Source organism: Salvia splendens, chromosome 20 (genome assembly GCF_004379255.2).
Source record: "Salvia splendens isolate huo1 chromosome 20, SspV2, whole genome shotgun sequence".
Classification (NCBI taxonomy): Eukaryota; Viridiplantae; Streptophyta; class Magnoliopsida; order Lamiales; family Lamiaceae; genus Salvia; species Salvia splendens.
The window spans coordinates 10,017,794-10,037,277 of NC_056051.1; positions in this window are offsets into that span (position 1 = coordinate 10,017,794).

The window sequence follows — 19,484 nt, forward strand, 5'->3', positions numbered from 1 at the left end:
AGCGTTGTGGATGGCCTTATATTCTCATCACGTCCCGCTGTCCTGTAAAATTTTATCACATTTTAACCGGACACAAAATTTAGAAATATAATAAAAATGAATTAAAAAAATTATGGAATATAAATTTTATTTTTAAATATTAATTTTATAAATATGTTAATGAAATATGAAATTATTATTAAAAATAATAAAAATAAAAATTTATGACAAATTTTATAGGACGGGATAAAACGAAATATATGACAAATTTTACTAATAGAAAGAATAATAAGATTCCATGAGTAACATTTGGTTGGCAGGTCTTATCTTTCACTGTTTCTTTCTTGGTCACAAAATTAAAGTTATCAAACCGTGTAAATGTATTTTAATTAATTACTAAAGTTTGACTATGCGTCAAATTTTGGAAAGGATATAGTTACCTTGTTTATAAATTAATACTCCTTCCGTTTTATAAAAATATGAGTAATAAATATGACACAAAAATTAAGATAAAATAAATAAAATAAGAGATGAGGAGAATGATATGGTAAAGTAAGAGAGAAAAGGAGAATGATAGTTAAAGTAATGTTAGTGGATAGTGAGACCTACATTATTCAATTGATATAACTTTCCAGAAATGGAATGCACATATTTTATGGGACGGACGAAAATAGAAAATGCACATATTTTTATGGGACGGACGAAGTATGATTTTGTTTATTATGATAATATACTTGTATTTAAAATTTTCAAAGTGTAATTTTATGTTTAATAAAGAATACTCCATCTGTCTTATGTGATTAATTTTAATTTTTTTCCATTGTTTTAAGAAAATGAACTATATAGTTAAAGTAGAGAGAAAGTAAAGTAAGAGAGATAATAATATAGAAGATGACTTTCAGTACATTATTCTCTCTCTTACTTTACTTTCTCTCCACTTTAACTATTTATTACTCCCACCATCCCTGAAGTTTTGACACATTTTTCTATTTTTGTCCGTCCCACAAAATTTGTCATATTTTACTTTTTTATCATTTTCTACATTCCACTAACTTATTCACACTCACATTTTATTATAAAACTAATACTATAAAAGTATGACCCACATCCTACCAACTTTTTCAACTTACTTTCCATTACATTTCTTAAAACTCGTGTCCGGTTAAACTGTGACAAAATTTGGGACGGAAGGAGTATCATTTTCCCAAAACATGTACCAGAAACTAGTCAATCACTTGAGTTGGAACGAATGAAGGGTACTCCTTTAATATGTAAGTATATTAACAACCAAATCTAATACAAGTACATTTTAGGTCTATTGCGATCTACTCCCTCCATCCGTCAATAGCAGTCACATATTTTTCCGGCACGGATTTTAAGAAATTTTAAGAAAAATGGGTAGGGGAAAGTTAGTGTAATATAGGTCTCACTTGTAAATATTAGTTTTAAATGATATGTGAGTGGAATTGGTTAGTGGAATGTGGAGCCTCTTTACAGTTTATAATAATTATGAACTAGGACTCCTATTCGCGGACGTATCAAAATAAAAAAAAATGGGACTCTTATTCGCGGACAGAGGGAGTAACACTTGTTATTCCTAGTAAATTTTAATTTCATGGATAGTCCTTGGACATAAATAACACTCCCTTCGTCCGCCATTAGAAGTCCAATGTGAGTTCGGCACAGGTTTTAAGAAATATAAAGGAAAGTGAATGGGAAAAGGTAGTGGAATGTGAGATCCATTTTTATATATTGCACTCTCCGTTCCACTCTAAGTGACACGTTTTCTTTTTTAAGCCCTAAATGACACATTTATAAACATAGAAACATCACTCTCTCTCTATTTTTTTTTCTCTCTCTCTTACTTCATTTTCTCAACATTACCCACAAAACAACACTACATAAAATCTCGTGTCTAAATAGAAATGCTCCACTTATAGTGATATGGAGGGGTATTAATTTTATAATAATAAAATGTGAGTAAAATTAGTTAATGGAGAGTGTGATTTATCTACCATTTATAGTAAAAAATGAACCGAGATTTCTAATGACGAACATAATAAAATGATAAATCGAAACTTCTTATAGCTGACGGAGGGAGTAATCAAAAGTTTGATTTGACATTCTTTTGATACAATAGCTTCCAATGACTTAATTGTCTTTGTGAATCTTTCCTCGTTGCTGAATGAAAACCAATTTTCTAAAACAATAATTAAATCATTTTTCTTTATATATCTCTATTAGACGTCACCACGGTTCGGGAACCGGCGATTCACAGTTCGGAACCGCCGGTTCCGGTTCAAAAAATAAGTGAACCTGAACCGGCCCGGCCAAGGTTTGGCGGTTCCGGTTCCTGAACCGTGAACCGCCGGTTCAAGTGAACCGCCGGAACCGCCGTTGCACGTCCGGTTCCGGGCCGGTTCGGCGGTTCAATTTTTTTTTTTATACATTGTGAATTTGTAATTCAAGTAAAAAATGTAAATATATTTGTATAAATAAAATTAGAATAAAGCGATGTACAAATGCAATTTTATTGATACAAATTACAACTTTAAAATTGCAAATTACAACTTTAAAATTACAAATTACAACTAAAAAATTACAAATTACAACTTTAAAACTACAAATTACAACTTAAAATTTACAAATTACAACTTAAAAATTATAAATTACAAAAGACTTGAAGTCTTGATTACAATTTACAAATTACATATTCGAAACAAAGGGGAAAAAATAAAGGAAAATGACTTGAGCTCAACTTAAATTTAAAATTTAAGTTGAGATGCCTACGTATCCTCAATGCTCAATTGCATTTTGGAATCAAAGTCCACGTAGTTCTCTTACCTTGCTTACCTATTTGGCTTGATCGTAGGAATTGGCAGCGCGCCTACTCTTCTTCGTCGGGGAAGTAGTCTTGGTCGGGTTGTACTTCTTGATTGTTCCAATCCGGTTCTTGGTCTCTAATTTCGGCGGAGCACCAATCATCAAGTAACATGGTGGTATGGCCGGTGAGTCTACTTCTTCTGTCGTCCAAGACGTTGCCTCCAACACTAAAGGCGGACTCGACGGCGACAGTGGAAGCCGGAACCGAAAAGATCTCCTTGGCCATTGATGCAAGGATGGGAAAATCTTTCTCGTGTGATCCCCACCAATCTAGGACATCGATTTGTTGGGGAACGGGACCTCCTTCTTTCTCATTGAATGAAAAGTGTGAGTCAAAATATAAGTCTAACTCACTTGTCGAATTTGCCGTCCTTCCTCCGCTGCTGAAGCCGTATAGGTCCGCCAATTGGGATTGGGCATCGGGGTCATCAACTTGGAAGAAGCCAAAGTTATGTGTTTGACGGGTGGGTCTAGGTCTCACTTGGTGGGTACAGTTGTACTTGGCTTCGTAATCGTGAAAGAGAGCCCGCAAGTCGAACTCAAAACTTCTTTGGAGGCTTGGGAGGTGGGGAAGGTTTATTTGGAATGTTTGGGCTAGGTTTATGTAGTTGTCGTCCTCGTCAGTTTGCAAAGCTCGGAGTGGTTCAAGATCAATAGAAGCCAAATTGTTGTAATAAAATTCTAAAATTTTGAAAGTACCAACTAGTTTCCACTTTGGATCCAAAACTTTGGCAAGCAAAAAAAACCGTGGGGATCTCGTTGAAATACTTGAGCCAATTTTCAACCATGTAATATAAAACACACATTAACTCAAGATTGTTTGTGGAATTTTTCATTGCAGTTTTAAAACCAAGTGATATGATCATGCAATGTTCTAAAACACGAACGGATGTGCAATAATACACACCCGATAACTCAATAGTGGCATTTTGAAAACCTTTGAATAACTTAAACAAGCTCATGCATTGATCCCAACAAGAAGATGTTAGATATAAATCATCAACAGGGTAAGTTCTATAAAAATCAACTAAATATTCTATATGCTCCAATGTAGAATGCAACATATCATATGTAGAGTTCCATCTAGTAGACACGTCTAAAGTAAAAGTTGTGTACCTTATTTTCTTCGTGTGGCAATACTTCTTCCACGCCTTGCCAATTTGAGGCTTCTAGTGGATCAAGGATACAACTGTAGTAATAGGTTGAATATGTCTTTGCCATAAAGACAAAACATCTTGTACACATAAGTTTAAAATATGACAAATACATCGTTGGTGAAAATACTTACCACTTATTGTCGGGGAGCAAGCCGCAATTAAATCAGATATACTTGCGGTGTTAGCGGTTGCGTTATCAAAACCAACCGAAAATATCTTGTTGCATAACTCATACTCATTCAAAACTTGAATAATTAAAGATGCAATTGCTTGTGCGGTGTGTGGGGAAGGAAATTGTCTAAAACCAATTAAACGTTTATTTAAAGACCAACTATTGTCTATAAAATGACATGAAATTCCCATGTAAGAATTTCGTTGGAAAGAATCCGTCCACACATCGGAGCAAATATTAACTTTGTGCCTCAAGGTGGATAGAAATTTTCCAACCTCTCTTTTTTTGTCAAAAAACCGACGGTTGTTAGATCTTTGAGCAGTAGAGGGGGGAATTCTCTTTGTAGCAACATTAAAAGCGGTTTGCATAGTAACTTCATATTTTTTATCATTAAAAAAATTGAACGGAAAATGTTTCATTGCCGCCCATCTTACCATAGCATCGGTAATATTTTTCGGATCATATTTAAATAGCGGCGTACCTGTTGGACGATGAGCCGGCGGGGGAAGTTTATATTGGATTTGGGACTTAGAATGCCATATTCCACGGGGTATTTTGCCTTCAAATGGCGATGGAGAGTACCATATCCCCCACCGATAACAATTGGATAGACTTTATCGCAATAGTTGCATATACTTTGAACTCACTTGTCTCCACGGTAGTGGTCGGATCATTAGGATTTGAAATTACCACCGGGACCTTCTTGAAATGTTTGGTGAAAATCTCGGATTCAACTTGGGAGGCATCTTTTTCTTTTGTCGTCCTGCGGGAGGAGGAGAGCATCGGCCTCCTCCTCATCATTGTCGCCACATGGCCGGTGCTAGAAGGGGGAATTGAGTGCGATCCATCATCGCCATTCGTCCGATGATAGATTCACATCGTACTCGAAACGCGAAGCCGAATGTGAATACCCCCCTTGGTGGTCGTCGTCGGCGAGGGCAAAGTAACAATGGCCGCATTTCGATCTTCTTCCTCCTACGAAAATTATACAACTAAGTAAAAATACTAATACAAAAATAAAAACACATAGACACCGATATTGAAAAATGAAATTATGAATTTAATAAAAATGAATTAATAAAAAATTAAAACATATTATAACTTACTTGAGCTCGAACAGCGGCTAGCCTTCCCACCTCCTCCGCAACTTGTGCTCTAGAAGGGGCACGTCGACGACGAGTATCACTTTGATCTTAGGCAATTCCATTGCCCCGATCACCACCACGACGAGATGAAGACATGATATAAATATTTATGGAAATTGAAAGTGGAGAATAGAGAGTAGTGTGATTGTGTGAAGATGATAACGTGAACAACGTGAGTAAATTATGAGCGCAAATAACGTAAACAACTTGAGAGAATGAGGATGGAGAATAGAGAAATTGAGATTGAGAGAGAAATTCTTATTAACACAAGAAGGGGTGAGTAGAAATGAAGAGGAGGGGGGGGTATGGTTATAGGGGAAAATTGTGATTAAAAAATTTTAATTTTTGAAAATAACGGCCGAACCACCGGTTTTCGGTGGAAACCGGCGGTTTTTTTCGTCAATTTCAAATTTCAAAATTTTAAAAACCACGGCGGAAACCGCCGGTTACCCGCCGGAACCGGCGGTTTTTCGGTCGAAAACCGGCGATTTCCGTCAACGGTTCCTGCCCCAAAACCGGCGGCCACGAGAAGCGGTTTCTGAAAACCGGCTGTTCCAGCGAGCCGGGCGGTTCAGACCGACGGTTACGGTTCTTCAAAATTCGCAAACATGAACCGGCCCGTCGGAACCGGCGGTTCCGATCCCGGTTCGAACCGCCGCTGACGGTTCCGGTTCCGGGCCGGTTTCGTCCGGTTCGGTTCGGTTTGGAGACCTCTAATCTCTATTATGGATAGTGATAATCTGCAAATTGTTTTTTTCTTATAAACTCAAAATTATGATATATATTGTTAGATTTCAAGATTTGATGTCAACATTTAACAAATAACGTCAACAGAGAATGTAAACGCATTGTAACCGGTAGTATGTTGTCTTGACATTTTCTGTTGACGTAATTTTCATCGGTTGACATTAAATCTTGAAATTTGACAGTCCAATTTCTATAATATAGAGTTTTCATTTGATTACATCTCTCTTATTTTATCATTTTGCACTGAAATTGTGTTGTCTATTACCAAAATCATTTTGCAATAGACGAAGGTAGCATACGAAAAGAATCATATTTCACTTTTACCATAAATGGTAAGGAGGCTCCACATTCCAAGAACTTATTCCACTCACATTTTATTATAAAACTAATATATAGGGATGTATTCATATCCCAACACTAAATAGTTGGAAAACACAAAACTCTTTTCACTCCACTATATTTCAAAATCTAACGCTCAGTTTTGTGCCATGTTGATTAATTTAAAGGAATATTTAAATTCTAAAAGGGCACAATTGGCAAGTCTAATTTTAGGCAGTTATTATACTTCCTTGATTTTTTCCCGTAAGATTGGTAAATGTATTATATAATTGGTCTTCCTTATTAAATCTTTAATCTCTTCAATGTTTACGATTTATTCTAATACAGATTAAAATTCTACTATAAATTATTGTTAATATTTACTATTTTTAGTTGGAAGTATCAATTACGGTAGAAGGATCCATTTATATTTCCACAATTATTATAAAATGAAGACATTCATATAGGATATAATATTAACAATACTTTATAGATTAAGTTGTATGATACTTTTTTGCAAAATAACGTACTTGACACATATATAATAATATAATATATATAATGTACATTTAAAATAACGTACTTGACACATATCTAATAATATAATATATATATAATGTACATTTGGGTTGAGTCATGGACAGCTCAAAGGTTGCAGTAATAATGTAAGAATAAAGTGATTTAATGTATATATCACTTTTTTTATATTAACACCGTCGCGGTGGAGGGTTTGTGGGTCCCTCATCCCTATATATCATTTCAAAAGGAGATTACAATTAAGGAATTACAAGTGGACCTATCTATCAAAGCCTAGGTAACAAAAGGAATTTACAAACTACACTAGGACGATTATACTATAAGAGTAAGGAGGGGACATGCCGAAACCGGCTCGACACCTTCGTACTCTGCAGTGTCCAATAAGATCAGGTTCAGAAGGTCCACCCACGATCTTGTGTCACTCTCGAACATCCTCTCGGAGCCGTAGGTTGGGGATTCCCATCGCGTCCATACGCACAATGGCCTTAAGCATTCTTGGAGCTGTTTGTGTGGACATGCACAGGAAGAAGCTTGCTCAAGTCCCATCTTGGCTAGAAAGTCAGCTGCTTTGTTCCCTTCCTTGTGGATAAAGGTAATCCGTTGTTGTGTTGTTGTTTGAGGATGAATAGGCGCGCCATGACCTGGCGGATGTGAGCCGGACCCCACTCTGTGCCCGTTAAGAGCTTGGTCGCTTGTTCTGCGTCTGATTCAACCCACATTGGCCTCCTGAACCTCCTTGGCCAAGGCGATGCCATGGTGTATAGCCAGTATTTCAGCCTCCAAAGTCGAGTGTGCTTCTAGGGGGGTCACGAAGGCTGCAAGGATATTTCCCTCCCCCCGTCTCGAACTAACCCCCTTCCCTCCTGCCTTGTCTGTTGCCCTCCGAGTAAGCTCCATCTGTGTTGATTTTTATCCATGGTTCGCCGGGGGTTGCCATTTGATAGGCATGATGGGGCGGCCACGGACTTCTTGGCTCGAGGTGGCTCGGGATATTCATCTTGAGTTTTACTCCTCTCCAAAGTTTTGGCTTGATAATTCCGTTAGCCATGCGTCCCGGATGACATTTTGAAACTTGCCACACCACATTAAATGGCTTGAATTGGACCTGCTCGTGATGGCCTCTATTACGCTCTGCCCAAATGAACCAAAAGATGAGGTAAGGCATCATGCGACCGATGTGTCTTTTGTCTTGTTGCTGGGTTTTGCCGTGTCCAAGTCTCGAGTCTATCGGGGATAGTATCCATTGTTCCGAAGGGCTGGGGAGACTCCTTTGAACCATCCATCGAACTCCCTCCAAATGCTGGTGGCACCTCGGCCTTGTATTAAGAGGTGCTAGAGGGATTCAATGCTTGGTTGCACTAGGGCAGCATTGACATTTAGAGGCCCCTCCTAATCTTGCGCCATTGAAGCTTTGTATCAATCGGAATCTGGTTCGAAAGCAACCGCCAATTGAAGATTGCTATAGTGTTGTAGAGCTTGGCTTTCCAAATATCATCTAGCCCTGAAGCTCTCCATTCTCTCTAGAATTCGCCCTCTCTCCTCCCTCCCCTTGAGGGAGGTGAAATGTGATTTTTGCATCCGACACATGGTGAATGTCCGGTGGTGAAATGGTGAAGGCCAGTGGCGAGGTGCCGGAGGAGGAGGCCACGGGCGTATCCATGCGCCGCGCACCCTCTCTACGCCGGAATGGACCTTCTCAACGTTGGACCAGCCAAAAAAAAAGAGGATAGGAACCCCATATCCGGTGAAATCACGGCAAGCCCTCAAGCGTGCCGGCCTTGAAACGGGCTCGGAGGTGAGTAGGGCTAAGAAGAGGATGATTTTGAATTGGCGGACAACCTTGTCGCCGAACGTCATGGTGAAGGGAGGAGGTCGCCGGAGATTGAACATGCTTGTGTTGGGGAGATGCTGAACGCATTAGCTCAAATGGCTAAGAAGGGAAGCGCGCCAACGTGTGATTTGGAGGAACCCGATTATGAGGGGGTAGCCGGAACTTCGCCGGCGCCGGCCAGTCGGAACGATGATGTAACACCCAAGGAGAGGGTGCTGGTCAACCATCAGCACGTGGAAGGTACAAGGGTCCATGTGATTCCTTGTCTTGATGTGGGTGGTGACATATGAGGAGTTGGATGCATGTGACTCACAAATGAGGGAAAAGACAAGCTTACTTTGCATGGGGAAGGAAGTGTTTGCTCTCTTTTGGTAAGTGACAATTTGAATTCAAATTCTACTCCATGTGCCACACACCCTCCTCCCCTACCAATCGGCCATGGTTGAAAACAAGGGGGACCGGCCTTCCCGCTGGCTCAGCCGCCGGAAAAACTCGCCGGAAAGCATGGGGGCCGCCGATGGAAGCTTGGAAGGGTGGCAAAAATTCTCCACCACCAAGGGGGGGTCGGGGAGCGGGGAAGGAGAATCAGCCTCGTACAAGCCCCTAAGGCCGAGCCAATCCCCTTGGATGGACACCAAGATTAACGCCGTGGGGAAGGTCGGATGCTTGGAAGGCACACACCATCCCTTACCTTCTCTGATTCGGAAACGGATGTCCTCTCGGAGAAGTTAGTGCTAGCCGTCGTTGGAAAACTTCTCACACTCGCTCCCATCTTCCTCCCAAATTCAAAGGAGCCTTGGAGGTTTGGGTTAGTGGGTTCTTTCACTTGGAAATACTTGAACGCTAAGCACATTTTAATTCAATTCCAAGCGATGGCCGACTATGCTAAGGTCTTAAATGGCCCCAATGGGAACCCCAATTGGTATGTCGATATCCACCCGATGAGGGTGTTCAAGTGGGCGCCGGACTTTGATACATTCTTCGAGTCGCCGGTTGTTGCCGTTTGGTGTAACAATCATGCGAATCCCGGCGCATCTCTTTGAGGAATCGACTCTCATGGCAATCGGTAAACTTCTAGCAAGCTGCTACAACAGCCGACCATGCCACAATCCATCAAAGCCGGCTCTCATTCGCGAGGATTTGTGTAGAGATTTACATCTCTACTTCCTCGACGAAAGAGATCATCCTTAATATCCGAGGCAAAGATTCAATGTACAAAGCGGCATGGGACCGTATTCCATTGTTTTGCGCTAATTGCAAACATGTTGGGCATGAGGAAGAGGATTGCCATGCAGTGGGAAGGAAGGTTCGGGGTAGAGACAAGGATCGTCGAGCAACATCCAAGGAGAACCACGCGAGCCATACCGCCAAAGACCATCCGACGTGAGTGGCGCCCAAAGGCGGAAGGCTGGTCTGGCGCTCTGCATCGACCTCTGGACATTTGAAAAGGATAAAGATTGTAACAACCACGTGGGAGAACACTGAGGGTACTTCGAGGTGCGGGACCGTCAAAGCCAAGAGTGGCTAGTAGGAGTCAACCAAGTGTGGACGAGGATGGTTCCAACTGGTGTCGAGGAAGAGGAAGGGAAAGGTACATGAGGGAGGTATGCACACCAAGGCTCCACACGTTGATTGATTGGATTTTTTGAAGGACGAATGTTGACTGCGGTTGACGTTTGGGAGTGCTAAATCGGTGGTACATTGACTCGAGTTTTAGCTCCATGAATGTCGCATGTGGGCCCTCAACCGGGAAATAGAGGGCCTCATCGAGGACCCTGGACCCAGGAGGGGTGTGTCCCTTGCGGAGGGCATCCCTATTGCGGGCCTTTAAACTAGGTGATGGACAAAGGTTTTGGGGATTCTGCAAAGGACAGACATCAAATTGTAATAGGATTTTGAGAGTATATAGATGACCACCCTAGTTGGTTAGGGAGGCCCTCGTTGTACTCTAATTTGTCATGCCTTGGCGAGTCGTCACTTTTGGGCGACTCGGTGTATGTTTGGTTGCATCAATTGGTTTTGGTAATGCACAGGTGTGGGTTCGCCTTTAACCCTCCGCCCATTGGGTGTTTAAAAAAATATCATCTAGGCCCTGGGATGATCGGTCTGTGTGTCCGAATTGTTTCCCATGTCATGGTCAGTGAGAAATTGCCACGCCGAGATAAAGTCCATCTTGGGACATCATGCTCCCCCTCAATTGTCGTACCTCAACCCCTCTGACGTATACTCTTAATAATAAATAAATCTCTTATCATAACAGCAATCAATACACATGTCTAATTCATAGAACACACATATTATATAAGTTCAAACCAACACTTATCCGATACATATTTCATAACATTCTACACAGTAGTGGAACCCTCTCACCACTCTATATACTATACATTTATCTACATGAAAAAAGATGTGGAGGAGAAGGTTGCCAATATGCGTCAGCCGCCGAACCTGATAACACGTGGAGTTCCTATGACCCATGTCAGTCAAAACATTACTACAATCTTATCCTGAAAAATTTAGTGGTTTATATGAGCCACAACTCAGTATATTTAAATTTCCACCTTTAATCTCACATGATACAGACATCAAGCATATTCTTTTATCAATACATATAATAAGAAACAATATATAACATAATTTAAAACAAACCATTTCATATTCATATGCATATGCCACTCTATTCAGTTTATTATTCTGTAAAAGTTCAAGCCTGGTATCTGCCCGGGATTTCTCTATGACCCGAAGGTCTCTCTGTAATTGAACTCATAGGTCCCTCTGTATTGACCCGAAGGTCCCTCTGTAATTGGACTCATAGGTCCTCTGTATTTGACCCGAATGCCTCTCTGTAATTGGACTCATAGGTCCCTCTAAAATTTCAGATTCAGTACAAGGCTGTCACAGATCCTCTTTAATCACATGATTCATGTACTTTTAATACCATATGTAAAACATCAATTACATATTTCTATCATATAATCCATTTGCATTGATCTTGTGGATGCGCATCCTGATTCTCTTCTGTTTAACCCAGCTCTTTTTTTTTTTTAATCAAACACCTCACGGTGGATGGTTCGTGGGTCCCTCATCCTATATATCAAAAGGAGATGTATACAAAACGTGGCCACACCCGAAAGTGGTGTGCCTACACAAATTTCAACAATAGTATGCGGTCCGGTTCCACACATCCGGACCTCATCATACTCCCTCCCAAAAGTCAAAATGCAATTGAGCATAAACAAAAGACTATACATGTCACGACCCGCCCATACCAGGGGTATCACAAACGCGGCGATCGTGACCGACATGCATGGACAACAGTTTAAAAGAACAACTTAAGACTTAAAGAAGAAAAACAACTTAGTTTAAAGAAGTCTAAGGTCATTTTTTTTAAAAGACGTAAAGAAATATACTTTTATAAAGGGCACCGGAAAATTTTGACTTAAGAAATACAACTATATATATAAAAAAAACTAAGGTAAAACGAACATTTAACTTAAATCTCGGAAACACCATTTTCAGAAAGACAACGGTAAACACTCGTTTAAACCTAACACCGCCATACATGTTCAAACACAACACGAAAAGATTAAGGTCTTAAGACATAATTTAAAACATAGTAGCGGATAAATAAGGTTCAGGGAGAGTCAAGGATCACGCCTATGTATGACGACACAACGTATCCTAGGGTCTTTAGCCAGCTCAACATCCACCGCAACATCCCGCTCAACCTGCACATAAGAAAAAGAATATGCAGGGCTGAGTACTTGTTGTACTCAATGGGCTCATGCCGAAAACATTTTAATAAGTTATGTCATCCATACCAGTAATCTCGAGTTTTATATAGTAAGAAATATCACGAGAACACAAAAAATCCAAGTCTGGCCAGACAATTTATCTCCTCATTTTCCACATCAATCAATCAATCAACATCCTCTTACCATAGTGCGACGAAAGTGTGGCCACACTATTCGCCCACGAGACGGCCGACTAGCAAGGACGGCTCACGATCCCCTCTGTGTACACAGCCTGATAGGGTTTGCGGCCCTACTCAGACCCGAATTCATTTATCATAGCCCTATAGCCTAATGGAGCGAACTCACAAACTAGGCATCAAGCACAATCTCAACATAGCCCTATAGCCTAACGGAGCAAGCTCAAACGAACTAGGCATCAGGCAAAAATCTCAACATCAAAACAATCACGACATGACATAACACTTTAAACCACCCTTATAACACCACATCATATTTTTGGAAAAATAAAGAGGTTTGAAAAGAAAGCCCACCTCTTCCGCTTAACAATTCACAAACCAACTTATGGCAACTCTCGTTCCTCGAGTTCACGAATACACAATCACCCTTGTCAACGACAACACAAGTCAGCCTTCCACAAAAACATATTACCATGCATGTCCTATCGTTTCTTTCACCGTTCTCTCAAAATTACCCAACCCAACGTTCGTCACAAAGATGGAAAAACACACCATAATATATTTCAACGTATCTCACGTGATCACATCATTAAACACGTTCCTTGGATATACATGCATCATATAATACTTTTAAACTTGAAAATAAGTGTCATTTTATTAAGGCATAAAACTGGCAGAACTGTGCGACCGTGTTGTAAAAATCACTAAAATTTCACCCGACCTCATATGAAGCTAAATTTTGGTCACAATACAGAGGGCACATTCAAGTTCATCCATGAAGATTTTCACACCGAAATCACGTCATTTAGTCAGTCATATCACATATTAAACTCTCTGGTCGGAATACAATTTCTGACAGCACTGTGCAGTTCATTTGAAAAATTTACCATAAATTCATCCAATGCCCAAAAAGGCTGAAAATTTAACACGACTGAGAAGACACTTAAATTTTCATCTAGTTCAAGAATCACATCAATCGGAGGTTCATTTGGTCAGTCAAACAGAAAACGAAACATTCTTGGCGAGAAACACGAGTTTCTGGCAGATTTGCGCAAGTCAACTTCAAAAATTTATTAAAAATTCATTTTTTGATAAAAAGGGCTGAAATTCACAAGAGACACAGGTAACACCTTGAAGCTTACTCAGTAAAATTTCATATCAAAATTCGGCTGTTTGATAGGTCAATTACTCATCAGAAGCTACTGGTCGAACATCACAGATAACAGATACACAATTTCTAAATTAGGGTTTCCTTCTCAATCATCCAAACACCAATTCTCATGCTTATAACACACAATCATGCTTGATAAGACTCTCTTAATCATGTTTGCACATAACTTACATCATTCACCAAAGATTCCAATCAAACTTCACACAATTCAATTGAAACGCATATTTATCAAGGTTTTCAAGCAAACTCACTTTCCCTCCCCGATTAAACTTGCGATCTACGATTCCTACACCCACTACATGCATGTAGGATTCAAGAACATGGTTCAAATGAAAAGAATGAGGAAAAGTGAAGCCAATATACCTTCTTTGACAAAACGAATCGGTAGAAACCAAGAAACGAGGGTGATTCGTCGGAGATTCATGAAAATAAACTTCAATGGATGCAAGAAACAATGGTGGAAGAAGTTTTTTTGGAGAGAATGTGGAGAGGGAGGAGGGAGGCACGAAAAATTGAGGGAGAATGGGTGCTAGGGTTTAGTTTAGGTGTTTTTATAGGATTAGGGTTAGGTTTAAAATCAATTAATTAATTAATTGTAGGGAAAAATACAATTAAATAAATCCCACAATTAAAAGAATAAATAGCATGTGGGAAGGGGAGGAAAATTTTCGAAAATTCCATGTAGGAATAGCAAGGAATTTATTTGGTATTTACTTGGAGAGAATATATTCACAAATTAGGAATAAAAGTGAATATTTCATAAACAAGGGAACAAAATAAATTAAATCTCCAATATGAAAATAATGGTGGGGGCCAAAAATTTCCATAAGGAATTTGCACAAGGAAATTATTTAAATCCCCAATTAAAAGAATAGGATTTAAATTAGGCAATTTATTTATAGGAAAAAAGGCTCCCATTAAAATAGGCAACAATTAATTAAATTCCCACAAGGAAAATATTGCATAGGGGGCGTGTGATAAGGGAGAAAAGTAGGAGAAAAAATATTCACATCCCCAATTAATTAGACATAGGAATTTATTTGAATAAAAAGAGATTCCACAAATTAGGAAACAAATAAAATATCCTCCAAAATTTAGTGGAGGGGCCGAAAATTGCTAACCAAGGAATGTCCCAACTCTCTATTTATTTTAGGTGAAGAAATAAATTATAACATGATTTAATTGGATTAAATTCAAAGGAAAAGAGTCAATAAAGCACCAATTAAATCAAATGAAAATAATTCTTTCTCCTATAGGAGATTTTCGAAAACTCCCAAGGAAAATAAAAATGGAGTTCGAATTCCATGTAGTACCATTTAGGGTCATTTGGTTTGGATTTAATTTGGATAAGTATCCCAAGACAATTAATTAAATCCAAGAAATGAAATACTATTTCAATAATTAGGAAGGGGCCGAAAAATTCCAATGGAATTGGCTCGAAAAAATAAATGCATGATCCTATTAATTATTTCCCCACATTGGAAAATATAAAACATCAAGCTCATCATTCCACATTACCCACGAAAATTTATTTCACGCAAAACACTTAATCACATAGAACGAAAAGTTTCATAATTCCAACAATCCAAAATTCGAATAACATATAAGAAGAGTCACAAAATTTGGGATGTTACATCCTTCCCCCTCTTAACAGAAATTTCGTCCCGAAATTTGATCGTCTCACAAAAATAACTCGGGAAACTTTTCTTTCATTTTATCTTCTAACTCCCCACGTGGCTTCCTCGGGACCATGGTGCTTCCACAACACCTTCACGGATGCTATCGATTTGTTTCGTAACTCTTGTACCTTCCGATCTAGAATTGCCTCGGGCCTTTCCTCGTAGCTCATGTCGGGGTTAAGACCACTTCCTCTTGATGAATTACATGTTTGGGTCGAACACGTATTTTGCGCAACTGCGACACATGAACACGGTGTGCACGTTCCCAAGCTGGGAGGTAACGCCAAACGATACGCTACAGGGCCTACTTCATCGATAATCTCGTACGGTCCTACGAAACGCGGTTTCAGCTTGCCTTTCACTCCAAACCTCACAACTCCTCTCGTCGGGGACGCTTTCAAGAACACTTTGTCACCGACGTCGAACTTGATTTCCGTTGGACGCACGTCAGCATACGACTTCTGCCTATCTTGAGCTTCCTTGATCCTTGCGCGGATTTGATGCACAATTTCGGTCATCTCCTTTATCGCATCGGGGCCTAACATCTTCCTCTCGCCAACTTCACATCCCAAAAAAAGTAGGGATTGACACTTCCTTCCATACAAGGCTTCATACAGAGCCATATCGATCGTCGCTTGGTAGCTATTGTTGTAGGCGAATTCAACCAACGGTAGAACAGTTTCCCAACCTTCCCCTCGATCTAGAACAACGGCTCACAACATATCCTCAAGCGTTTGAATCGTCCTCTCTGACTGCCCGTCCGATTGCGGGTGATAAGCGGTGCTGAAATTCAGTTGCGTGCCCAATTCGCGCTGCAAACTCATCCAAAACTTCGATGTGAACTTCGTATCGCGGTCGGACACAATAGTCTTTGGCACTCCATGTAAACGCACAATCTCATTCACGTAGAGCCTAGCTAACTTGTCCGCACCATAAGTAATCTTAATCGGTAAGAAGTGCGCGCTCTTTGTAAGTCGATCAATGGTCACCCAAATCGCAGTGTTGCCCTTCTGTGACTTTGGTAAACCCGTCACGAAATCCATAGCTAGATGCTCCCACTTCCATTCTGGAATTTCAAGCGGTTGTAACTTCCCATATGGACGTTGGTGTAAGGCCTTCACTTGTTGGCATGCTAGACATCGTTCCACATATGACGCTACATCCCCTTTCATTCCATTCCACCAAAACTGTTGCTTCAAATCTCGATACATCTTCGTGCTTCCACTTACGCAAGATTAAACTATACTAATTTTAATCGCGAGTATGATCGCTCGTCGTTGCATGAAAATATCTCTTAGCATCGGTTCTTCTTGTCTCGCACCTTGACTTAAGCGTTTGCCTTAACTCTCATATTCTCGTACGTTTCATTGCTCGAAAAAGCAATTGTTAAGTTTTCAACTTAGAACTACGATTCACGCGGTCAACTAGACTTATATTTTAGGCACTCTAAGTTCACAACACAATTCATCATCTCATAGATCATCATCTACTTCAATTTACGTAATTCCTACCTCAAGATAAACACACCACATTTTCACATCCCATAGCAAAACACTTTCGAACTTCATATTATATTCGAAACTTTTGAAATAATTTTCTTTACACCTTCACACTTTCCTAAAAATTTTCCACATCTCACTTTAAAAATAAAAGTTTTGACTCAAACTAAAACGTACTTTCACATCAACTTTCATCATCCATATAAAACACTCCATAGAATAACGCATCATACTTCGCACCTCATAACATACATAACATCACACTTCTACACTATCACAATATTGTTTTCACCCATAATACACGCGTTTAAATCATCATGCTCACATTCAACATATGTATGTCATCATATCATTTATTCTCGAATTTCAACATGAAAATAACATCAGATCATGACGTAATTACATGCTCATGCATTCTTTTGCCCAAAACATCCTCATCATATCGTGAATTTTATACATGGTTCATACATTTCATCAACAACTTAAAACATACCTCACTTTCCTTGGTTGAGCGTGATGCTTTAGATGTTGAGCCTTCGTGACACTTCTAGTCAATAAGGGTTCACTAACTTAGACTCAAAGTAAAAGAAGACTCTCGGACCAGAGCAAAAGAACAAAGCTCTGATACCAATCTGTCACGACCGACCATACCAGGGGTATCACAAACGAGGCGATCGTGACCGACATGCATGGACAACAGTTTAAAAGAACAACTTAAGACTTAAAGAAGAAAAACAACTTAGTTAAAGAAGTTTAAGGTCATTTTTTTAAAAGACGTAAAGAAATATACTTTATAAAGGGCAACGGAAAAATTTGACTTAAGAAATTACAACTATATATATAAAAAACTAAGGTAAAACGAACATTTAACTTAAATCTAGGAAAATACCATTTTCAGAAAGACAACGTAAACACTCGTTTAAACCTAACACCGCCATACATGTTCAAACACAACACGAAAAGATTAAGGTCTTAAGACATAATTTAAAACATAGCAGCGGATAAATAAGGTTCAGGGAGAGTCAAGGATCACGCCTATGTATGACGACACAACGTATCCTAGGGTCTTTAGCCAGCTCAACATCCACCGCAACATCCCATTCAACCTGCACATTAAGAAAAGAATATGCAGGGCTCAATACTTGTTGTACTCAATGGGCTCATGCCGAAAACATTTTAATATAGTTATGTCATCCATACCAGTGATCTCGAGTTTTATATAGTAAGAAATATCACGAGAACACAAAAAATCCAAGTCTGGCCAGACAATTTATCTCCTCATTTTCCACATCAATCAATCAATCACATCCTCTTACCATAGTGCGACGAAAGTGTGGCCACACTATTCGTCCACGAGACCGGCCGACTAGCAAGGACGGCTCACGATCCCCTCTGTGTACACAGCCTGATAGGGTTTGCGGCCCTACTCAGACCCGAATTCGTTTATCATAGCCCTATAGCCTAATGGAGCGAACTCACAAACTAGGCATCAAGCACAATCTCAACATAGCCCTATAGCCTAACGGAGCAAGCTCAAACGAACTAGGCATCAGGCAAAAATCTCAACATCAAAATAATCACGGCATGACATAACACTTTAAATCACCCTTATAACACCACATCATATTTTCGGAAAAATAAAGAGGTTTGAAAAGAAAGCCCACCTCGTCCGCTTACAATTCACAAAACCAACTTATGGCAACTCTCGTTCCTCGAGTTCACGAATACACAATCACCCTTGTCAACGACAACACAAGTCAGCCTTCCACAAAAACATATTACCATGCATGTCCTATCGTTTCTTTTCACCGTTCTCTCAAAATTACCCAACCCAACGTTCGTCACAAAGATGGAAAAACACACCATAATATATTTCAACGTATCTCACGTGATCACATCATTAAACACGTTCCTTGGATATACATGCATCATATAATACTTTTAAACTTGAAAATAAGTGTCATTTTATTAAGGCATAAAACTGGCAGAACTGCGCGACCGTGTTGTAAAAATCACTAAAAATTCACCCGACCTCATATGAAGCTAAATTTTGGTCACAATACAGAGGGCACATTCAAGTTCATCCATGAAGATTTTCACACCGAAATCATGTCATTTAGTCAGTCATATCACATATTAAACTCTCTGGTCGGAACATACAATTTCTGACAGCACTGTGCAGTTCATTTGAAAAATTTACCATAAATTCATCCAATTCCCAAAAAGGCTGAAAATTTAACACGACTCAGAAGACACTTCAAATTGTCATCTAGTTCAAGAATCACATCAATCGGAGGTCATTTGGTCAGTCAAACAGAAAACGAAACATTCTGGGTGAGAATACGAGTTTCTGGCAGATTTGCGCAGTCAACTTCAAAAATTTATTAAAAATTCATTTTTCGATAAAAAGGGCTGAAATTCACACGAGACACAGG